At 40.5% G+C, this 24,423-nt stretch overlaps 1 protein-coding gene across 8 annotated transcripts in view; it reads right to left on the reverse strand.

Moving 5' to 3' along the window:
* The window catches only part of PLAGL1 (PLAG1 like zinc finger 1), a 69,450-nt gene that overhangs the window by 13,170 nt on the left and 31,857 nt on the right, over positions 1-24,423 (reverse strand). For 4 of the 8 annotated variants that reach the window (XM_016223951.2, XM_087817669.1, XM_087817667.1 and 1 more), the window contains exons 2-6: positions 24,032-24,102; positions 17,161-17,202; positions 9,042-9,114; positions 5,806-5,837; positions 1,977-2,051 (exon numbers count right to left, since the gene is read on the reverse strand). The gene's annotated coding sequence lies outside the window, so the exon portion shown is untranslated. Of the gene's footprint in view, positions 1-1,976; positions 2,052-2,571; positions 5,838-9,041; positions 9,115-17,160; positions 17,203-24,031; positions 24,103-24,423 lie in introns of all 8 variants that reach the window. The other 4 variants (XM_087817670.1, XM_087817668.1, XM_087817671.1 and 1 more) reach the window with 3 other exon arrangements.

Raw genomic sequence — 24,423 nt, forward strand, 5'->3', positions numbered from 1 at the left:
AGCATCCAGAACTAACTTTACTATAAGCTGTGTACAGTTAAGAAGGGAAAGTGAAGTTGCTGCCCAGGTCCCCCGCACAATCCCCTTCCTCCGAAGCCGTCCTCGGAGGCCACAGGCCTCGTTTATTAGACACAGTACTACCGATGCCTCAGTGGGAATGTTCTCTTTGCCGTCCCATGTCACGTATGTAAGTTCAAATGACGCAAAGAGTTCATCCAGAAATACTTAGTTTGAAATATAAAAAGGTTTATATTTAGGACTTAAATGTAAATATTTATCCTTCAGGATGACCCCAGTTTTTAATTTCTTTTGAAGGTGGTAAACATTTCATCAGGTTTCCATCTTCAAAGGAAATGACATTAGAGACACAAGGCCACTTTTCCAAGTTCCTGCGCTGGCTTCTCTGAAAGGAAGAGAGGAATGTCACGGAAATGGGGGAGAAAGCTTAAAAAGAGCGGACGCTAGCGAGCAGGGCCTCCTCTCCTTTTCACCTGAAGTCTTTTCTCTCCCCTATTCACAGCTCTGGGTCCTTTGTTTGTTTAACAAACCATTACAATTAAACCCAGCTCAATGGGCAGGAATGTGCACTCCAAGGAGCTGTCCTCGCCGTCCACATGTGTGGTCCATGCCACAGCCCATCCGCAGGGGTCCAGTCGCCCTGGAGGCCGGCACCTTGCTGCAAAAAGCCCCCATCTCCCGCCGCCGCATGCTTGCTGCTCCTTCCCAGTAGCCTATAGCGATGTCTCCCCGCAGGCTGCCTTTCCTGCTTCCCTGGTGACTGCACTGTCCACTCTGCTCCTGTGTCTACGGCCTGGTGTGTTAGCCACCCCCTACCTGTCCTCAGCCCACAGACTCACCGCCAACTAACTGGGCAGACACATCCCAGGACCCTACCGGCTACCGCGCCCTGTCTGCTCATGTCAATCACAGGGAACAGATACAATGCGAGATTCCCCGCCCCCGCCTCATTAGAAATGCCAGCGCCTTTCGCGGCTGCTAGTAGATACGCTGGCATGTTGGGATGAATTTCAATCTCTTGGCCAACAGATCAAAATATTCTTTTGTAAGAACATTATATTTCAAAGGGAACCAAAGTAATACGTAGTAAAACAATAATATATTTCAGTTGAACCCATAAAGCCCTCTCGTGCTATTTTGTCTAATAATTTCCATCTGCCAGCCAGGGAGAGGCAAAAGCATTGTTATCCCCATCTAACAGATGAGGAAACTGGGGTTCAGAGACTTAAGATCTTCACCCATAGGCACTGATGAATACGATTCTACAAGTAATGAACTGTACTAAGCAAAGCGTCTAGCACACAGGCAGTGCCCCAAATGTTCGCTTCCATGAACATCCTTACTGACGACCACGATGGAGCCCAGAGGCCAGCCCAGGGGTCTGAGTTAAGCTGAGCACTGCTCCCGCCTGCACCCTTAGCTGAGCTGTCTGCACGAGCAGGAGCTTTTACTGTGGTGCCCCCAAATAAAGCCTCGGAATCTGCAGGTGGATTCCCTAGTGCCACCGGTATGTGACCAGCATCTTCCTCAGGGTTATCAGTCAACATCTCCCACAAAGGGGAGGGCATCCCCCTATGTATACAAGTTGGGGGTGTAGTCAGGGCAGCCTCAAAGCTTCTGAACTGACAGGGTTGTCAGCAGAAAAGTCCATGGATCTGCAGATGCTATGGGGGCTGGGGCGGGGGTGCAGCAGGGGACGTGGAAATTGCCAGTGGCATCTCCGATTCCCTGAGCTGCAGAGTGTACGGACGCTTTTTTTTTTTCTAAAGGTTAAGAATTCTGTTCTAAGGTATTTTTGCGACGAGAGAGAAATATCTTCTTATTTTCTACCAGAACCTTTGTGAAGTTCCTTGCACCTCCCACTCACCCTTGACTACTTTTACTATGCGTGTCCAAGCAGCTATTCATAAGCATGCACGGTCAGAAATAATTTTAAAAAGAGACTGTCACTTGCATACCTACTGGGTGACAGGAAACGTCAGCTTTCAAGCGGTCACGGGAGTCTCCTCCGAAGTGTGTCTGGGGATTCACGCCTGTAAGAAGAGATCTCGCAGGTCGTCAGTGAATGCAGCTGGGAAAACATTTCCCCCAGCCCGCTGCCAGGGGCTTCCCCTCCGGAGCCCACACACTCCACTGATAACGTACAGGGGACATTTTCTACTGCTTTCCATGCGTTTTAACAAGTGACAGACTAATTTTAAACTTTAAAATCCTCAATACCTCAACAGACCTACCGCCCTTAACTTTAAAATAGCTCAGCACGAACAGACAATAGCGCGGGGAAGGCCCAGGGAGGGGACGGGAGTGGAGGGAGGAGGGGGGTCAATGGGGGAAAAAGGGGGACACCTGTAATACTTCCAACAATAAAGATAAATTTTTTAAAAGTCTCGGAAATACCATATGGCGAAAGCCTTAAACCATGTGAGCCATCTGATATATTTAAAAGGTGTCATAAAGTTCATAATGTTGTAACTTAGATGATTTTCAGTATTTCATATACTCTTGCCCAAGAAGGCCTTTAAGTATTTCCATTATATCCTTTGTCCTACTTACAACTGGATTAGAAAAACCTGAAATTTTCCCCTGCGTTCTGCAACTAGAAAAAGAAAAAAAAAAAACAAAAAACCCATGCAATTGCTTACATAAAATATTCAAAATAGCAGTCAGAGGAAACGATGTGTTTTTTTTAAGTCAACAGTATTAGAATACCATAAAACAGGCATGCAAATCTAGGCAACAACAAAACCTGAAATGATGAATTGAAAAAAGTCAGTAATAACTAGCAGGCATTTGTTTTCAACAAAAGCTTTGTATAGACATATAGATTTATCAAATGGGCAGGGTGGAAAGGCTGAAGGCTCCGAATTCAGTGGTCACCAACGCTGGCTGTGCGTCAGAATGCCAGGGAAATCCTTGGCACAGGTTGACACAGCGTCACTGGGGCCTGGGATTTACGTTTTCACCAAGTCTTCAGGGCCGAGCCTGCAGCCGGCTTTGCACTACTGATCCCTGGTAAGCATTCGGAAACCGGTATCTCTGTTCACCCATTAATTAAAAAGCTTGGCTTCTTCCAACTAAGACTATTCCAACCAGTTGATCCTCTTAGGTGAGAAGCTTTTCAGGATTTCCTTACCCAGTACAAAGGTAAATCTATTGCGAAACAAAGCCAATTAGAGCTATCTAAGGGATTTTTTCACTTGGCTGCCTCTCTTCTTAATTTGATCCAAAAAGGCTATGTCTGTTTATTTTGCACAAGAACATCCTTGTAGGTTAAAATGGGAAAAACTAAGGCCATTTTAGACAACTAAATCTTTAAAATAACCCGTCACAAGTCAGGAAAAAACCTGGAGGTGAGCAGGTCGTCTGAATCATCCAGAGAATTTGTTTTAAGTGTACCCCTCACTTTGCATGTATAAACACTTCACAAATCATCTTCACGGTCCAGCTCTCTTCTCAAAATGCTCAACATTTATCTGTTTCTCCAAAGCCGTGGCTTAAATATATATTTTTAAAGGGCTTTAAAAAGCATTAAAGCAAGAGAGTGAAATTCTGGATGACTCTTCCCTTGCTCCTGCCCATCTCGCCCACAGACAGTGCCAACGTATGAATTCAGAGAGGAGGCGGCTCTCCGCCCCACTAGGGAGGGAGCACATGACATGAAGTACGCAAACCAGGCAGTGCAATAGCTTAGCTTCATTGTCAAAATATTCAAATTGTCACTACAAGAAAGCGATTCCTTTCTGAATTCAACAATGCGCCTGGGCTTCGAGGGCTCACACAGGAGCTCATTCTTAAGGGGTTCAATGTGAGCAGCGCCAGTGAAAGAGGAGAACCCTGGCCGGGAGGAGATCAAGTCCCCGGCCTTTCCCACCTGCCACCAGGGCACCAGTCTAACGCTTAAAGAGTTAACAATGCCACAGAGAACCTGAAAGCTCGCATGGCCCTGGGGGAAATCCTGTGCGGTGGAGGACACCTTAGCACAGCAGAGGAGAGACAGTTCAGAAAAAGAACACATCTGAGTCTGGCAGGATGCGACTTGCAGGCTGCTTCTCAGGTCTGAATTTAGATTTCAAAATCAGAGAGAAGGGTTTTACTGTGTTAATTATATAAAAAAAATGTACATGGTAAAAAATGGCCCTATAACATCAACCTCCCTAAATACAAATGTGTCTGAGCTCCTGAAGAGCAAGAAATATCACATTTTTCTAGGAATGAGGGCTGGCACACTGCAGACAGATTTGTTCTAGGTTAATGATTTTAAATACGTGGGGAAATATTTGGGGGAAAATGATCTGCTTCTTCATTGATGACAAAAACTAAATCGAATCTAGAGCATACGATTTCTGGAATGCGTGTTTTGGTTGTCGTGATGTGTTTTTCTGGGCATTTACTTCTGAGAGCAGCGTTTAAGACCATGTCTTTTCTGTTAATGAACTGGGTTAGCCGCCTGCTGAGCATTCACTGAAACCCAAATTGAACAAAGGGATTTCCCTCCAGTTTCAGCTCATTCACTTCTAGCTATCCTGATTCTGCTTCAGTCAATTCTTCAGACTGACTTTGCTCTTTATTTCTAGTGATTGGGGTGGGGAGGAACTGGGCAAGCCCCACATACTGGGAATTCTGCCTTGGTTTCCAGTGAAGGACTTCTCTAGAAAGGAGATGGACAAGGCTTGTTTCTGAAAAGCTTCTCAACTAAGTTTTTAATTTTACTTCCTAAAGTCCGTAATTCCACATGGAAAGGAGCCCACCCAATACAGTAGATTACAGACAACGAAATCTATGGACCACGGTGAACAATAAGACTACCTCTGAAGTGAAGACCCTAAACGGATATTTATACTCATACGACACAGAGGGACATGTGAAGGGTCACCAGAGATATGAATAGATTTGGAGCCTGGCACCTGGCCCTCTACTTTTTCTCACAATCCCTGGGGGACCTTCTTCATAACTCAAAGTTTCAACTACTTCTTGAGGTCACAGGTCTCCCAAATATCTATCTACAACCCTAAACTTTCAAATTCCAGAGCCCTGAACCCATCTACCTGCCTCTTACCTTGATGTCTCGCAGTGCCCCCTGAAGGTCACCTGTTCTAAAGCAGCGGCTCCAGGCAGCTAACTCGAATCGCTGCCGCTCTTCCAGAATTACAGGTTTTAGCCACTGGCACCAACTAGTAACAATAGCTAACATGTTCTGGATGCTCGCAAGGCAGCGCAGAACCCTCCAGAGGACATGTGTGGGGTGCGCTCAGGGAAGCCAGACCTGAGCAAGACATCTCCAGCCTCCACTGGTGGCTCTGAGGCTTCAAGAGACCACTACTGTGATGTGCCAAAGGCCAGAGGCAAGTCCCTCACCTACCAGGTATGTGAAAATCTCCAGGTTCTAGGACATACCCCATGAGAGAAGGGAAGACATCTAAAAGTGACAGCCATGAACTTTCCCTCAAGGTTGGCCAGGCGGGGGCTGGAGTGTGAATTAAGGTAGTTATGGGGAAGAAAAGGGGATACTTCCTGCATACTTGAAGCTATGGAGCGAGATGCAGACTTCGGGTGCCTCAACCAGGCGCTAAGACTTAGGCCAGTGCACATCTGTGCTACAGGCTGGCTGCAACTACCGTCACCGGAGCCAGACTCCTGTGCCAAGAAGGCCCCCGCCCTGTTGCAGAGGGAGCTTGGACACTGCAAAGGAGCTTGGACTCTGCAAAGGCGCTGGAGTCCGGCCTGTGCTTCAGGACCCCGGGGGACAGACAGAGGACAGAAACAAGCAGATGTTAAGGCTTTACTCACAGGATTAACTCCTCTGACTCCTATGCAAATACCTAGAAAGGGAAAGGCAGAGAAAGTTATCTTTAAGGACTTTATCTTAAACTCCAAATTGCTTTAAACCAAATAAAAAGAAAAAAAAGGGAAGTCAATAAGGAAAGAGAGAAGGCGGTGCTCCGGTGCCAAGGGAAGGGCAGCCCTGCTCCCGAGCTTGGGGACCCGCATGCAGGGACGGGGAGTGGGGCTGTGGACTCCCAGCAGATGGAGATGACCGTGTTCTGGAAACTGAGGTGGCTTAGGAGGGGGGTGGTTCCCACCCCAGGAGAAGGAATACAAGTCCTTAATGCGGCATATTTGTTGATTCAAAGATGTGGCAGTGTTGGTAGGTACATGTGGCACCAAATGAAATGGCTAAGGCTGTCCAGATTTTGAGGCCAGGCATGTCCTCAAAGCCAAATCCCATTTCAGCTCTGTGGCGGAATGTCAGAGACCTTCAGACGAGGCTTACAAAGGCCCTGCTGGAAACGAGAGGACTCAAGACATGGGAGCCACTGTTCAAAGAAAACTCTTAGAACAGAAGTTGGGCAGGAAGAGCTTCAGATGTACAAAAATCAGTGACCAGGGATCCCCATCCCATCTTCCTGCCACATAGGCGCCCACTAAGTCTGCCCGGCATGTGGGGTGCACGTCCGGGCGGAAGATGGACCTGGGAGACGAGGACTGGCCTGGGGACCATGGGCCCTGTTGCGAAGGCAAAGTGTGCCAAGACAGTGCCCTCTCCGCTTTGGTTTTTAGGAAGCTGAGACGTTTGTATGAAACTGCACCCAAGAAGAGAACTTGCAAGCAGGGAACGTGGAAGCGAGGGTGTGTTAAAAGCAAGCAGGCAGATGTTTAGAAAACCAGAGCAACCAGAGCATGGGGCCACTCAGTCCTCACAGGAGTTCGGCCTCTGTTGACACTTGCCTCCCTCCTCACACCAGACACGTGGGGCCCAGGAGGGAAGAGGGCAGCTAATGAACATGCACAAGGCCCATCCCCTAACGTGGGCAACCTTGTACAGGACATTGCTTTCTAACCTGTAGTGCCCCAAAACTTGATGGGGGTGGGGATGGGGGACTGTGGGAAGGCATGCTGGAGAATGGAGGGCCAGCCCACTCTATCGGCCAAAACTCAGTTTTCACGTGGCTTCCTTTAAACCTCCTACCAGCCCAGTGAATCAAGAGCTTGGAGTCTCATTAGGGCAGTGTGCAGGGACATTTCCACATATGGAAGACTGACTCTCCTTCATCCTAACCACCACCTACTGTTGGAGTGATCCTGCTAGCATGCAAATATGCTCCTGTCACTTGGCTGTATGGAATTCTTTAACAGTCCCATTCGTTTCTGTCAACTGCAACCAAGAGTCCTAAATAATCGAGGTCACTGAAAGGTTTTCATCAGGAGAGCGATATGCTCAGGCTTGTGCTACAGAAAGCGATCTTAGGCAGGAGACATTCAGATTATGTTCCTGGGTTTATTCATTTTATACCTTAAAATCAGTGAAGTGGTAATTTCCTTGGGGAAAAACAAAACAAAAAACTGCCCCCCCTGCCAAAAAAATAGAAAGTGCCTGTGCAGCCTACGGAAGATGGGCTGGTAGAGGAGGAAGAGCACTGGCTTTGCAGGGAGCTGGCTCTAAGTCTGAACACTGGCTTTGCAGTTGCCAGGTGTGTAACCTGAGGCCAGTTCCTAACCTCTCTTCACGGTGACAGCTCTCTACCTTGCAGGGCTGTTAAAAGATTATACATTACATATGTACAAACAGAGGCCCACTGACTGGTACAGAGTCTAAAGTATATGCACAAAGTAGATGTGCTCTGTTAATAAGTCTCAAGAACGATTTTACAAACTGGGTTAAGTTCACAATTAGAAAAAAAGCATTAATAACGTGTTTCAGAATACAGTAGAAAAGAAAGAGGGGACATCCCTGATTCGCTTCAGCAGTCTTTCTTAATTTGGACCATCACGATACAATTCCATTTCCTAACACGTACTTATAAAAGAAATTTCTAATTTCCTATGTGCTTTAAGTTTTATATGTTGTACATTTAAAAGATTTCTAAATTATCAAGTAGTGTAATCTTATCAGCTGTGTTTTTAATGGCAATAGCATGTTTAACTAAAGAAAACAATTAAAGATGGGCCTGGCATGAACTGGTCTTGCCAGTGTTGTAAAGTTACCCAAATGATATATCGAAGTGATTCTGGCATTTTTGGATATTGCTAGAATTTTCCTTTTGTATGCGTTAGTGGGGAAGTGGACTAGTTTCAACTAGAATTATCTGGAGAACAGGAATTTAAACACACCCATCTAACTTTCTGTCCACTTTGGCTTCCAACTGGAGCAGCTGTGGATAGCTTTTCTAGAAGTCAGCCCCAAGAGTAAAATAAATTTGGAAGTGGTTTATCTAGTGAGAGATTTAGGGAAAACAAAAATGCAAGTGTAAGATGAAATATAAGAAAACTTACAAAGAACACAGCAACTAAAAAAAATTATGGCATATTGCAGTCAAGGACATTTTGTAAAAAAATGTTTGGAGAGAGGCCAAGCGTTATGGTTAAGCAACACTGTTAGCGCTAAAGCTGCAAAACAGGGGGAGGGTTGCTTTAGGGTGAAAAAGGCAACGGGCTTAAACAGAGAACAGAATGTATGTTACATGGGAAAAACAACCAAAATGCTGAGTATGACATTTAAGGCAGGAATGATTATTTTGAAATAGGTGTTTAATACAAATCGTAATCTCCAGATGTATGGGGAACGATGGGAGATAAAAACTATGGATCGTGCCAGCCACGAGTTCCCTCAAATAAACACTGGATTTAGGGGCACTTATTTCCTAACACGTATTTCACAACTTTAGGAAATTTGGACAGAACGTATGCAAACTGAGAATCACCTCACGTTACGATCTTAGGAGCATGATTTAGAAACGGAACTGTAACATATGCAACATACTAAATGTGACCCTAAGTGGAGGGTAACACCCCCAGTTTTGTCCTGGTATGCATTTGTTTGTTTTGTGAGATAAAACAATGTTAAAACATCTTTTTAAAATGTAAGGGAGGGAGGTCGTAAAGTTTCTAGTAAACAAGTCATGATAAATAAAACCCAAGCGTAGAAAAGCCCTTCCACTGGCAAGGAGGCAGAGCTGGGTGCGCACCGTGAGGCAGAGAAGGCGAGGCCGCGGCAGAAGCGGGCGGCCTGGCACTGGCGGCCTTACCTTGCTAAGGCGGAGGCACAGCGGAGTTACAGAGGTGACACGAAGCACAGGCCACATCAAATGGAGGGCAATCCTAGAGGGGAGGGGGGACAATCAAAAGGTTAAAAAAAGGCATTGGAAAACCCTCCTGGGCCTGCGGAAGGAGACATTAACGTATGGCAAACGGGTGGGGGTCAAAAATGCCTCCCGCCAACACGCCACAGGGGCAAATTCCCACGCTCCCGAGGCACACCTTTGCGCCTTAAAGGATTTTTAGTTTTCAAGAGGGAATGCGGTGATGTGGTTCCGCCGGGGGCTATGGTGCCGGCATGCCTGGGTCCGAATCCAGGCGCCACCTGGGGCCACTCAGAAACCCCTGAGGCCCCTGGGGCCATTCTGTTTAGTCTCTCCCTGCCTTTGCTTCCTTCCCTGTAAAATGGAAACAATCATCGTAGCTATGGCACAATAGCCTTTTGAGGAATAAATGATTCATCTGAGCAAAGTGCTTAACACCAAATGATAAGCAAGGAGCCCTCATGCATTTGAGATTATTTTCCAGAGACCCCAATTCAGTAAAAGTACCTCACAGCCTTGAGCAGAAATCAGATGACAAACCTTTCTGAAAAAAGTGTTCTTACACTAATCTTTGGGAAAAGGAAACAGGTCCATGAGCAGGGCTGAAGGTGAAGTGGAGTGAGGGGATGGGATTCTAAGGAGCAAGGAAAGGCCACTAAAAGGCAGACAGACGACAAAAACTCCGAAGCAAAAAGCACCTTTGCTTAACTCCAGTTCTGTTCTTCAAAGACAAGGCTCCTACGAGAGAAGCCAGAGGGCAAAACTTGTTGACAGTAAGCATACCCAGTAAAGGTAATTTTTAATAATGCTACATATCAGAATAGTATTTCTTGCCATTCAATCTAACAGTAAGGAGATGTCTCCCTATTGGGGCTGCTCTTTTTGGTCAGTCTGGATGGATGGGAAGCCATCTTAGAAGGAAATATCTGTCTACTAGGAGGTTTGTTTATGGAAATAAATGCACACACACATACAGGCTAGTATATGTTGATCCCCAAACCTATTTTGTGGGCTTGACTCTTTTAAATTACTACTTCTTGGATACTGTAGCAGTCTTCAGTCCTGAGGAAAACAGAGTCTCTCTGATGTAGGACCATGTAGTTGAAGTTATCTGATTCTACATAGCAAGAACGTAATTTTTAACTATAGTCACCCCCCCAAACCCTGATCATTTCTAAAATTTTCCATTATAATTTTAAGGTGTTATTTTCCCAAAGAATGTTGACAACTATTTCCCACTTAAAGCTCTGGTTTAAAAAGAAATAGGTTTTCACTTGAGAATAGCTCAGAAGTCGGGCTTGTTCTGGGGCCCTGTGAAATCATAGCAGAAGGTCCTTAGAATCAGAACTTCCCTCACACTTTTCACCGAGAGGTGAAGGTGTCTGCTTTCTTTGATACGGGGGCTCATAACACACAGTGGTAACAAATCTGGTTAAAGATATTGTCCAAGGATGTCTTGTTTTGCATCATTGAACATTACATCACAGAATTAAATCATGTAAAACGGAAGCTTTATCCACCTCAATCCTGAATCTGGTTAGGTGAAACTCTACACAACTCTAAATTAAAAGCTTTTCCATCTTCATACTGAAAATGTCTAAATGCCGTGCAGGGATTTATTTTTGGGAAAGACTATTAGAGAAGAGATCTTGGCTTTGAAAAGGAGAGTGCCATGCACTTTTTACCAGAGGCTGGTGGACTGCCCCGCAAACCTGCCAAATCAGAACAACTGTTTAACATTTCTCCATAAGGGAAAGACTTTAAAAGACTATAGCCCCCATCAGGTAACAATAGATCAATCAGGTTTTCTTAAAATGTAGTATTTGCAGTCGAAGCCTGGATAAGCAATTACATTCAAAGTAACGTAAGGGGAGCTATCAATCCCCATTCATTCAGCAGGCATTCACGAGCCAAGAGTTTAGCGAGGCCTGGAGGTAAAAAAACGAATTCGGCACAGCTGCTTTACTTCCAGCTAAAAGAAAACACCTAAACAAAGATCTACAGGGCACTGTGTTAAGTGCTATAATAGAGGTGTGCACAAAGGGCTGGAGGCCGAGGGAAGAAGCCATAAATTCTTCCTGGGAAATCAAGCAAGTGGGGAGACGTAAAAAGAAGGTATGGCGGTTTCCCTGCGACAGAGTCAGGCTCTCAGTTAAAAGATCCCCAAAATACAAGTTTTTAAAAATACACGTGTTTAATATTCCCCTCTGACACACAAAATCCAGAATGGCATGAATAGGTAGCATTCGTGGAAGTTAGATACAAAGTTCAAAGGTGTTCTGGAACATAAATGAACAGAAGACACACTCTAGAGACTTCGTATTACATTAGTAATGCCTACGTTAAACATCACTTTTTTTTCTTCAGGCAAAAATAATCACCTGATTATATCATGGTTAATATTTGTCTTTCCCTACTTCTGTGTTTAAAAAAAGAAGAGGGGTGTGTTGGCTCAACTTCTGCTGAGCATCGTTTATTACGTATCCCATATTCCCACTTATCACGTAGTTGTGACAGAACCCCCACTGTTCGTCACACACTAGCCCCAACCTTGAGTAATCCTAATGCAAGCATGAGAAACCACCGTCTCCTTCGGGGTGAATTTCCAAATTCCTCTGTGTTAAATTGAGCTCTAATTTTCCTTGTGCCTGGTTTTCACAAGAAGGTCCATTCCACCCCATGTGCTCCTTTTCAGCTGTCAATAAACAGAGGCACTGAATTCCCCCACGGCTTCACAAAGCTAGTTAGGCAGAGCCATTCACTCCTTCAGGAAAACAGGGCATTGATTTCAGCGAGTTCCCAGGGAGCAGCTGCAACAAAGAGATCAAAGGCCCACCTCTCTTTCCCTCCATTGCTTTCATTAGGCCAGGCCCAGACAAACAGCGACAGGTTTCCTCGAGACAAGGGAGAAGGCCCCGAGACCACCTCATGGTTCAATTCAGATTCATCCGTTTCCTACATTCCAGTGACAGTCCAGAATGCTAACCATGACAAACCAGCACAATCGCCAGGCATAATATACTGCGCGCTAGTTCATCCAAGGTCAGGGGGAGAAAACCCGCGCCGAGGGAAGTCCTGCGCTGCTGGGGCCTGCGGAGCCTCAGTGGCCCCTGACAGTCCATAAATAAACGTCGCCCGCTCACTCTCCCTTTCTTCTTCCATCTTGCTATCCTACAAGTGATGTTCTCACTTAATCTGCAATTTCTTTCGTGTCACTGTCCCCAAACGACGGGGACACTTTATTCTCAATCAATGGCTCTACCGATGACCGGAGTCCGGCCCTGGGCGCAGCTCTTATTATTGGCGGGGACCCAGTGAGCCACGACAGATGATGAATTTAGAGCCGCAGTCCCCAGGGCTTCCCTCGTGGCCGCCCTCCCGCAAACACCGCTAGACCTAAAGGAGTCCGTTTGCGTAAATTCTGTTTGCAAAACAAAACCGTGAACAGCGACAGAACAGTTAGCTTTTTGATTTGAGCTGGGGAATCATCCAAACTGGTAACCCAAGCTCCTAAATGACAGTCTGTGTGTGAATGAGCTGTGTGTGTGTTTGCGGGAGTGAGGCGGGCCTAGGAGAGGACGCGGACTACCCTGATTGGTTACCTACACTGAGCAGATATAATTAAAAGGTTGCCAAGGTCTCCGCTGAATTCTGAACTGCTCCTTTGACAAAGCCTTCATGAAAACCTGTAACAAAATGTGTCCACTTTTACTGAGCTCCTTTCCATTGCTGTCACTAATCCTGAGTGAACATGGGAAGGGATAAATTAAGTTTCAAAATTCCTAGCCTAAAAAGAAAATAAACAACATTGGAATGGAAGGGATGGAGAACTCATTCCTTGACAGAGCATAACCTTCCCACATGCCCATCTTTGGAGCTTCAGGGCTGATCTGTCACGATTCCTCCTTTGACTGAAAGAAAGGTGCCATTTCTCCATTTCGTACAGGGTGCCCTCAGGGAGACTTTCACTGACTCAAGTTGGGACAGAGATGAACTTAGGAAAGGCAGAAACATCAAGAATTCCCTTACCAGGTATTGTGAAATAATTATATATCTCAAAAAAGATATCTCATTGAAAAAAGCTGGTCTTTTGAGTAGAAACTCCTCACATAACAGATCATTCTAAATCTAAGAGAGCTGTTCTGGAAACTCATTAAGTTTCTATAAAGCAAATCATTTTTTAAAAGCACTCAAAAATGTACTACTTAAAGGCTACAGCAAATGACAAAACGCACTCATCGATTCATTTGTGTGCCTTTCAAGAGCATTTACAGAGCATTTAGAAATATCCATGTGATCTTCCCCACAGTCAACCGAGATGGACGGTTTTATTAATTTCTACTTTTGAATGAGGAAAACAGGCTTAGAAGCAATAAACTGATTTACCAAAGGCTGGGTTAGAACTTGCAGTACTCTGTTTCTAAACCTCATGCTGTTTCCACTGTACCTAGCTACCATGTACGCATGTAATTATTCACTGATTTCTCTCACCATCGCTATATGAAATAAGTTGTCATCTATCTAAACCCAATGTGCTGCATCGCTCATTCAAGAAGGTAGTGTTTGCACTCTGATATCAGATAGATCCATATTTAAAGTATAGTGTCGCCTTTTCGTAGTTTCATAAATTAAGCAATTAACAATATTTTACAACCTCAGTTTCCTCATCTGTAAAAAAGGAATAATGTCTTTTCTCATAGGGTCTGTTAAAGATCAAATTAGGCAACTTGTATAAAGCACCTCGAACTCTGTTAGCATAATATGTATTTTTCTCTTCGTGCTTAATCAGGGTAGCTACTACCATTGATGTTGAAAATCAAACCAACATAAAACTTGTTAAAATGGGGAAAATGCTTCCTTTTCAATAAAAGACATAAAATTTAATTTTCAGCTTCTGGATTACATGATTCCCCTCAGAGCTAAATATTTAGCACTCAAGTTGAGGAATTTATGGGCCCAACTAATAAACCAACCAACGTCAAACTGTCATAAAAGATATGCTACTATACAATGTAGAAACAGTAATTGAACTGTCTTTTAAAAAGCAAATTGAGGCAAATCCCTCAAATGCATTGGTGCTAGGCAGAAAGTCATAGACTGTTGCCACACGAAGAGAAAAATACATATTAGAGATATTTATTGCATACAGCTAGTGCTTTAAAGTTTTCAAAGAATTAATAGATATCTCACTTCATGTGATTCAGTTCTCCTTCAATGCTTTTGCTGGTTTTCAAACTTGGGAAATAAATCCCCCTTTAAAAGTTTTTTTTTTTAATTCAAGGCTTTAAATACGAAAAAGGCAAGGAGTTCAGTCCACTTTTGTTTAACTAAACACCACTTAAGGGTACTTCTAATTCTATAGTTCTGTGATTTAAAAATACTGCTCATTCTTACATTGCATTATCTACCTTTAATACATTGTTTTAAGTGTGTATATAAATCTATAGCCTCTTAACATTGCAAAATATATTTTTCCTTTACTACCATTTATCTCAGAAATAGGTGGAAAGAAATTGTAAGGATATCTAGGGGAACATAGCTGGGGAAGTCTGATGGTTATTTCTTTCCTATGAAGAGCTAAGAGCTGCCCTCTTATAACCACCCATAATTGTCTTCTTCAGTAACATGAAACAAGCATATTTTCAAGTAAAAGACATTCTGATATTTGAGACAACTTTAACAATCCCTTATATTGAACCCTTATTTCGAGAATGTTCCTCTTTTATAATATAGGAACACAAGGCTATGAATTTTCCTCTAAGCACTGCTATAGCTGCATCCTAGTTATCTGGAAATATGTTTTCATTTCAGTTCAAAATACTGTTTTCCATCCTTTAACTTACAAACTATTTGTATCTTTACATACGTGAAGTACATTTTTTGTAGGCAGTATATAGTTAATGCTTTAAAAAAAAAAAAAAAAAAATCTACTCTGACATTCTTTGTCCAGTGTCTGAAAACCTTTTTTTTCATATATTTTATGGGGTTCTTTTTCTTGGCTGCTCAGTTAAGAGAATAAATCCAGTTCGTGTTACTACATCATGGCTGGAAGTCACGGTGGAAATCCCCTCATTATGAAGTTCCACTTCCTTACATTTCCATTAGTGCTTTATATTTACAAGTAAGTACAGTACTGACATATCTACATTACCTCATTTCTTTCTGTCTACTTTGATAAGATGTAGAGATTACATTAAAGCTAAAAAGAAAATGCAAAAAGTGACTTGTTAGGTCCATACAGATCAGCCCATGTCTCCTAGTCATTTTCTCTTCTATAAAAATATATAATTTTTCAAAATTCACTATATATAATAAGTAATAAAATACTGTCTTCTCTATAAAGTATATTGTAAAATTATTTATGACTAGTATCTCAAGCTTACAGTACTTAGAAATACAGAATTAGTTTAAAGATTAATAGTTACTGAATGCTGCTAATGGCCAGGTCTATCACCTTAGTTAATCCTCATAAATCTCACAGCTATTATTATTTCAAATTTATAAATAACAAACTGTGGCTAAGAAAAGTTCATTAAATTGTTCATAACCATGTACTTACTGGCATAACAGCCAGAATTCAAGCCAGGCTGTGTTTGGTTCTAAAATTTTCTCTCTCCAACATGCTATCTGCTCCCTAATTTATATCTCTTAAAAAGAGAGCTTCTGGAGCTAAACTTTGATAGAACACTCCAAGTCCTCAATAACAAAATGGCATTAGGAACGACTACCACTTATTAAAAGTATCAAGACCTATTCTTTTTTTTTTAAACCAAAAAACTTCTAATCAAACAAGCAACGAAAAAGAAAATGAAGTATATAGAAATATATAGGTGATTGAGATTTGAATATCTTTTTAATCATGTGTAATATAATTAAAGTTCTCAAATGAGGCATTCAGACTTCCTTATTGAGTAATCTGGGAAAGCCTACAACTGACAAAATTCTGCTGAACTTGAGCTTCAGCAGATCTTTCTTACATCTAAACATTAAAAACACATTCTGCTTGCTTAAGATCTTATTGTTTATTTTTTGGTAACAGTGCTGTATATATTTAGTGTAGAAATTCCTGAAATACACATTTCTTCTTTCAGTTATTCTTAATATGTTAGTTCCTTTCTAGCCATAAGAAGTGAACCTATTATCTTAAGTTTCCAATTATTGCTAACATGATGAAAAACAAAGCCAACTTCAGTCAATATTTCTTGTAGAGGTCTTTAAAATTAGTTTAACATATTTCAATTCTTCTCCATCAAATTTATGACATATAAATCAAAACTACTGGCTGCATATTATGGTTCATAACCTTATTTTTCCATATTGGTAATGCAGTCTCTATTCTAAGAGATAACCAAATAAAACCCACTTAATACAATAAATGTTTTCAGTGATACAGTGAATAATTCATTAGATTAAAATGTTTATTCAAGTTTCCCTATTTCAAATGTTTGGATTTCACTGAATTGAAAAAAACAAAACACACACACACAAAAACACAATTACTAAAACAGGATTTCTAATTATTTTTCAATATACTAAAAGAAAAAGTTATGGAACAGAAATATTGCTACTCCCAATGATAAAATGGGAATTAAAGCTAAAGTCTCCCAATCATCTAATTGCCAGATTTTCACAAGTAAATGAAACCAAATTCCTTTTGCCTCACTAGTCAAACTGTTCACACTAGTGGCCTTCTCCCAGGGAGTTGTGTCCCTATCATCTGTCACAAAGATGTCTCAGTGAAGACTCTGATGTCCAGAAGAATGGATACACATACAATTTCAGCTCCACAGGCAGCACTTTGCTTCTGCTGATCATAACCCTGATAGGAAGTCACTCCAAAGAAACAATTGGCCCCAGCTCAAGATGTGTGATTCAAACTTCCTCAAAACAACTATTTATCACCTAATGGCATTTATAAAAAGTAAAACAGACCTAAAAATATTATAAGAACCACATAACAGAATAGTTTTGCTCCAATTTTGGCTCCAGGTTCTCTAGAAAAGAATTCTCATGTAATCAGAAAATGCAAGTGTCAGGGGGGTAAAAAATTAAAGTATCAACTTACAAAAGCCAATGGTGATTATGTTACCAACCATGCAGGAACAACCTAAAAATAAAATAGATTTAAAATATAAAGTTATTAGTTTTATATAATAGTTTCACACTCATTTTTAAATTGAATTTCATTAAGATAGCTGCAGATTCATATGGGGTTTTAAGAGGGATCTTGGGTACCCTTTACTCAGTTTCTGCCCAATGGTATCATGAAAAAAATGCTGTTCCTTCTTGTTTTAGAGACACACACAGATACCACCTACTCTAAGATTTAGAAATCTGAGTAATATGTTTATGCTCTAAAATTAGAATATTTTCTATTATTTATTCCTCCAACATTGTGAGGAAAAACTAGAATTAACACAAACCAAAAAAAAAAACCCTAAAGTAAACTGGGAATATAATTTACAATATCCAAAGACTATGTATGGATCTGTATTATATTAATATTCCCAGAAAGGTGTCAGAAAAATCAACAATTTTCCTATATAATGTAGATTTTTCAAAACCTCATGGTGAATCATTTTCTAAATCATGTCCTCTGAGACTATGAACATCTTCCCCCAGCTGTTTAAAAGCAATTTTCTAGATTGCAGTTTCAAGCACCTCTTTGAATGAGGCACGGTTTTACCCTTAAAACGTATGACACTGACTTCATGCTTCAGAGAAGTGCAGAGAGAATTAACATAATAGCTCTACTTCACACAAGCTCTCAAAATCTCCAGCGGGAGCTAAACTAAACTAGTTGCATTATAAATGCTAATATTATGCTTAAAAAACATGGCATAATGAGAGTAGCAGGAACGCTAAAGTAGCCTGTATTCAGCCCCAATACTTGACTGCTACATGCATTTCTACGAGACCCATTGTCACGGACTGAATTGGGTCTCTCAGAACTCATATGGTGAAGCCCTAACCCCCAATGTGACTAGAGGTCCTTTAGGGAGGTAATTAAGGCTAAATGAGGTCAAGGGTAGAGTCCTAATCCAATAGGACTGGTGCCCTTATAAGAAGAAAGAGACACCAGAGGCCATTCTCTCCAAGCGTGCACAAAGGAAAACTTTGCAATGAAAACACAGTGAGAGCAGTCTTCCCTACGCCAGGAAGAGAGGTCTCATCAGAAACGGAACTTGCTGGTTCCTTGATCTTGGACTTCTAGCCTCCAGAATTGGGAGAAAATAAGTGTACGTCGTTTGAACCACCCAATCTGTGGTATTCTGTTAATGACCGCCTACGCGAGCTAATTCAGAGTCGGTACCATGGAGTGAGGTGCTGCTCTAACAAGTGCCTGAAAGTGTGGAAGTGGCTTTGGCACTGGGTGATTAATGGGCAGAAGCTGAAACAGTTTCGAGGTCTAGATGGCCTTGGAGGGCCTGTTGGTAGAAATGTGAACGGTAAAGGTGATTCTGGTGAGAAGGGGGGTGGAAATGAAGAACATGCTACTGGAAACTGGAAGGAAGGTGAACATTGATATAAACTGGCCAAGAATTTGGCTGAATTGTATTCTAGTGTTTCGTGGAAGAAAGAACTTAGAAATGATGAAATTAAATATTTAGTGGATGAGATTTCTAATCAAAGTGTTGAAGGTGTGGCCTGGCTTCTCCCTACGATGTGCTGTAAAATGTAAGAGGAGACAGATGAAGAAATCCCTAAGCAAAAAGCAAGGAGAACTTGGAAGATCTGGAAAAATCCTCGATCTACGCGTACTGCAAAAACAGAGAAAGCATGTCCAGGAGAGGGTGTGGCTGGATAATCATTCCACAGTGAGATTACCCTTGGAATTAATCAGCCAAGTAGGCAAAAGCCAGGAATAGAGTTGGGATTATACCAACAGAGATGCTGCCAATTTGGACCAAAGGGAACCTAGATGGGATAAAATAAAAGAAGGCTTTTGTACTTGAGACTCCAAGTAGCATACTGACAATGTAAGCAAAGTAATTTCAGTAGTGTGTTTTTACCATAAATGCGTCTATTAAATAGTTTTATTTAACTATTTATTTTTAGTACCAAGGTAATACGGCATAGAAGAAATAGCAAGAGCTTTTGAATCAGACAAACCAGTTCTGCAACTTACTATATGGTGTTGGGTACATTTCTTAATCTCTTTGATACTAAGTTTCTTCACAATTTAAAACAGGGACAATACTACTTACTTTGCAAAATTGTGGTACAATCATAGTAGGTACTTAAGAATGGCAGCTATTTAGCAATAGCTCTTTGTATGCAAACTATCGTGGTAGGTACTGGAACCCTATTTCTAAGAACCTGACCAACTGGAAATGACGTTTAGATATAAAGATTGGTGTTGAAAGATAAGAATTTGACAAGGGCTACAGATTACAAGTTATAGGGTTCCTATCTAGCTAGTAGGTTGCAGTGAGTATCCTCTGAACAGAACCTGGGAAATTTTTGGAAACCCACTTAAGGCACAGGAAATGGCTAAAAGCAGAGCCTCCAACACAGTACAGTGACTTCAAATTCTGATGAGTGGATAAGATCAACTGTGCCACTGGACTAATTCTGAGAAGACTATGAGGCTGGTAAAACAAGTCGGGACTAGACAAAGGGGGACCATTGTCAGGCCAAAAAGTCAAAGACCTGTTTTCTTAAGTCCTGGGTTGTCACTGAAGGATTTTTTTCAGGGAACTGACCCCAGTGGTCATCAGCCATGCTAGAAAGGTGAGGAAAACATCAACAGAGAGAGAAATAAACATAGGATGTTAAGGGCCTAATCCAAGATGCTCAGATGAGTGAAAGAAAAAGAGAGAAAAGGTATTAGAGTTAGTGTTGCCCACTTTTAAAACACTGAACAGATACTGAGTTTCCTCCAATGACTCGAGGAGGCCAGCCTTCAGCTTTTGGAATGATCCTGACATGGCCCACACGCTCAAGAGCAAAGAGTCCCACACCAGCAAAACTCATTGCCTGGCACTTGGAAAGTGCTCAATATTTATTGCTGGCAAATGAATTCTTTAGAGTATTCCAAATATTGAAACCTCTACAGTGAAACGTGCAAGGTGAAACATGTGGAAAAGTTAAGATCATTTTCCTTCCTGTCGAGGGGCCATTTTTCACAGTATATGCCAAGTTTTGAATTTGCTCAATTCAATACTGAAAAAGACTCATTTGCAAGAGCTATCTTGATCTCTATCTCTACCCAAAGACTCAGATACAAATCGCTCTAGAAAGCTGGGAATGTTGCCACCTCAGTTGCTAAGCTCTTGTGTAATCTTTTTTTAAGGAATCTGTATCATTCATTGCATCTTGTGCTATGGCAAGAGAAGAGCCACTGTATGACTCATAAATATTATATGAAAAAAGATAAACAGTAAGTTAAATCCAGATCATATAAATATATGCAAGGTTTATCCAGGAGTACAAGATGACTTAATAATTATATATTAAAATAATTAAAATTAAAATAATCTACCACATTAAGAAATATAAGTACATCCTTAGGGACTAAGCACAATTCTTAGCCCTTGCTAAGTATAAGCTCAATTAATTAGCTCAACAACCTTCTTGGTAGGCACCTTTACCTACATTTTATAGATGAGAAAACTGAAATATAGCGAAGTCAAGTAATTGTCCAATTTTACACTGTAGAGTAAGAAGAAGCAGAACTAGGAATTCAACCCAGGCAATCTGGCTCCAGAGTCAGAATTCCAGTTAATAAATGTAGAAAGAAAGAAGGAAATGGAAAATAACCATTAGAATACCATAACAGTAAGTATTGCAGGCAAGATAAGCTGAATGCTAAAATTAGGGAGCAAACTTAAAGGAGAAATAAGACATGTGCAAACCCTCAAAATATCTCCCTCAAAATTTTTACTAGTGACTGTGGTAGTTTTAACATATATCCACAAATCATTTGATACTTTCCCCTCTCCTCCCCATGACTGTGGACTTGCTTCTAACAGAATAGATAGAAAGTGAATAGTAATGTTACAATGGAGAAATCTGGCAGACACCATCTAAGCTCTGTGATCAAGGTAAACATGCTGATGTGGATATCATGTTCCCCTAGACAGGATGCAGCAGAAGGGCACATCTCTGTGGTATTCTTCCTCCAAAGTCCATAACCTCAGTCTAATAGTAAGGAAACACCAGACAAACCCAAACTGATGGACATTGTACAAAATACATGACCAGGACTCTTCAAAAGTGGCAAGGTCATGAAAAACAAGTAAAAACTAAAAAACTGTCACAAATTGGAGTAGATTAGGGAGACATGACAACTTAATGCAATGTAGTATATGGATTAGATCCTGGAACAGAAAAAGAACATTGGTGGAAAAAGGGGAGAAGCCTGAATAAAGTCTGTCATTTAGTTAATAGCACTGTACCAATGTTAATTTCTTAATTTTGGTAAATGCACCATGTTATGTAAGATGTTAACATAGAGGAAGGTGGGTGAAGGTATGTAGGAACACTATACTATCTTTGCAATTCTCCATAAATCTAAAATTATTTAATAATAAAAAGTTTTTTTAATTTAATACCCATTAGTGAAAACAAATCTCTAGAAACCAGAAACAGAAAAAAATTCCTCAATCTGGTAAAAGGCATCTACAAAAAAATACAGTAAACATTATCCTTAATAATGAAATATTGATTTATCTTCCCTTAAGTTTAGAAAAAAGCAGGGACATCCATTTTAAACATTTCTGTTAAATATTCTGCCAGTGTTCCCAACTAATGCAATAAGGCAAGAAAAAGAAAAAATAAAGATTGGACAGGCAAATTAATTTTTTTTTTTTTGCAGATGATGTGATTGTGCATTTATAAAATCCCCAACAACCTACAAGCTACTAGAACTGAAAAGTGAATTTAGCAAGGCCACAAAATATAAGCTCGATATACAAAAATCAATTGTATTTCTATATACTAGCAAGATGGCTGGAAAATAAAATTAAGAAAAGGATATTTACAATAGCATCAAAAAATTAAATGCCTAGAAATAAATTTAATAATGTGTAAGTTCTCTACACTAAAAAAACACACAAAAAATGCTAGAAATAACTGAAAAACTTATTCAATGGAGAGATATACCATGTTCATAAATTGGAAGATTCTGTTAAGATATCCATTCTCCAAAATTTATTCTGTAGAGTCAATGCAATCACAATCAAAAGTCTGGTACTTTTTTTTTAATAGACATTAATGAGCTCATTCTAAAATTTATATAGAAATACAGAGCACTTAAATAGCTAAAACAGTCCTTAAGAAGAACAAAATTGGAGGCTTTGCAGTACTGTATGTCAGGACTTACTATAAACTACAGTAATTAAGAAATTGTGGTATTGATGGAAAATTGATCAATACCTCAAGTGGAACAGAACAGAGTCCAGAAAAGGATCCAAAATATGATCATTCATTTTTAACAAATACCCCACTGCAATTTGATAGAAAAAGAAAGGTCTTTTCAATAAATCTGTAGAGCAGTTGGATGTCCATATGGAAAATAAATCTTGACCCCTACCTCACACCATATATAAAAATCAACCAGTGATAAATCAGAGACCCAACTGTGAAGACTAAAATGATAAAGCTTCTAGAGGAAACCATAGGCAAATGTCTTTAGGAGTTTGAGGGAGGGCAAAAATGAGGTTGGGAGAAAATATTGTGGGCAGGGTGCAAAACAGCACTAACACCTCACCACCCCCCCACCACCAAATACTGATAAATTGGGTTTATTTATTCATAAAAATAAATTCGGTCACCCCAAGGCACCATTAAGAGAACAGGCAAATTTCAGACATGTAGAAAATGTTCACAAATATGATAAAGGTTTCATGATCAGAGTATATAAAGAACTAAAAATCACTAACAAAAAGATAACCTAATAAAAAAGTGGGCAAAAGATTTAAACAGGTACTTCACAAAAAAGGTCTGAATGGTCAATAAAGATATAAAAAGATGTTTAACATTATTAATATTCACAGAAATGCAACCAACTTACCCAGGACCACCAGTTCAGCTCCTTGGTATATATTCAAGAAATAAGGCTATCTACTTACCAATGGCAGTGTCATGAACATCTATAGTAATTTTATTTATAATGGCCCAAAACTAAAAACAGCTCATATGTGTTCATCAACAAGAGAAATGATAAATAAACTGTGTATATCCATATAAACCAAACACTTTCTGTAAATGGTCCAAGAGAAAATAGTTTAGGCTTCATGGGACATATGGTCTCTGTTATAGCTACTCAACTCTGATGAATGGAAATGGCTATGTCCAATAAAATTTTAATAAAATATGTTCTGGGCCGGACTGGGCGGACAGGCCATAGTTTGCCACCCCTTGTTATAAAGCAAAAACCATAAAACCTCCTTATATTTGCAACATGGATGAATCTCAAAAATATCCTTTGAATAGAAGATAGTAACACAAGAAGAATAAACTATATGATTCCATTTATATGAAGTTCAACAATACCTGAAAATCACCCATGGTGATCAAAGTCAGGAGAGTACTTGACTGGGGATGAGAAATGGCTCTACTGATAGGAAGGAACAGGAGGGAACTTTTGCAGGGATGAAAATGTTTTATATCTTTATCTGGTGGTGTTCACACAGGAATAAATTTCATTAAGACACACATTTTATTTTTGCCTTTATTGAATGTAGATTATAGCTCATTTTGGAGAAGAAAACAAAAATTAGACAAAGATCACAATCCAGGTCTAAAATTACTTAGAATTCAACATGGATAAAAATATGTAAGAGCTAGATTATAATGAAAAGACATGGATGACAGAATGGGAAAGCCTGACAGAAGTCAAATCAGAGTTCCTGAAGGAATGAAAAGAAAAAATGGGGGAAGAACAAACGGAAAGATAAAATAAAACTTTCGAGAACTGATGAAAGACTAACCTTAGACTCAGGAAACACAATCAATCCAGGACAGATGAAATGTCCACACCTGGACTCACTCCGTCGTAGAACTGTAGAACACAAGAGAAAAGAGATCTTAAAATCAGGCAAAAAAAAAAAGGTTACCAACAAATAGCAGTTATTTGAACTCTAACACTGAAGTCAAAGTCAATGGCATCATACTTCTAAAGGGCTGAGAAATATATACCAAACAAAACCATTATTCAAGAATGAAAATAAAAGACTTTCAAAGTTTGCTATCAACAGCCTCTTACTAAACAAACATGTAAAATATATACTTGATGAAGAAAAAAGATCTGAGATGCAAGAAGGAATGACAAGCAAAGGATCCATAAAAAGAAAGTCAAATTTATAGGAGAAAAAAAATCAAG

The sequence above is a fragment of the Miniopterus natalensis genome, chromosome 5 (genome assembly GCF_054644295.1).
Source record: "Miniopterus natalensis isolate mMinNat1 chromosome 5, mMinNat1.hap1, whole genome shotgun sequence".
NCBI classification, from domain to species: domain Eukaryota; kingdom Metazoa; phylum Chordata; class Mammalia; order Chiroptera; family Miniopteridae; genus Miniopterus; species Miniopterus natalensis.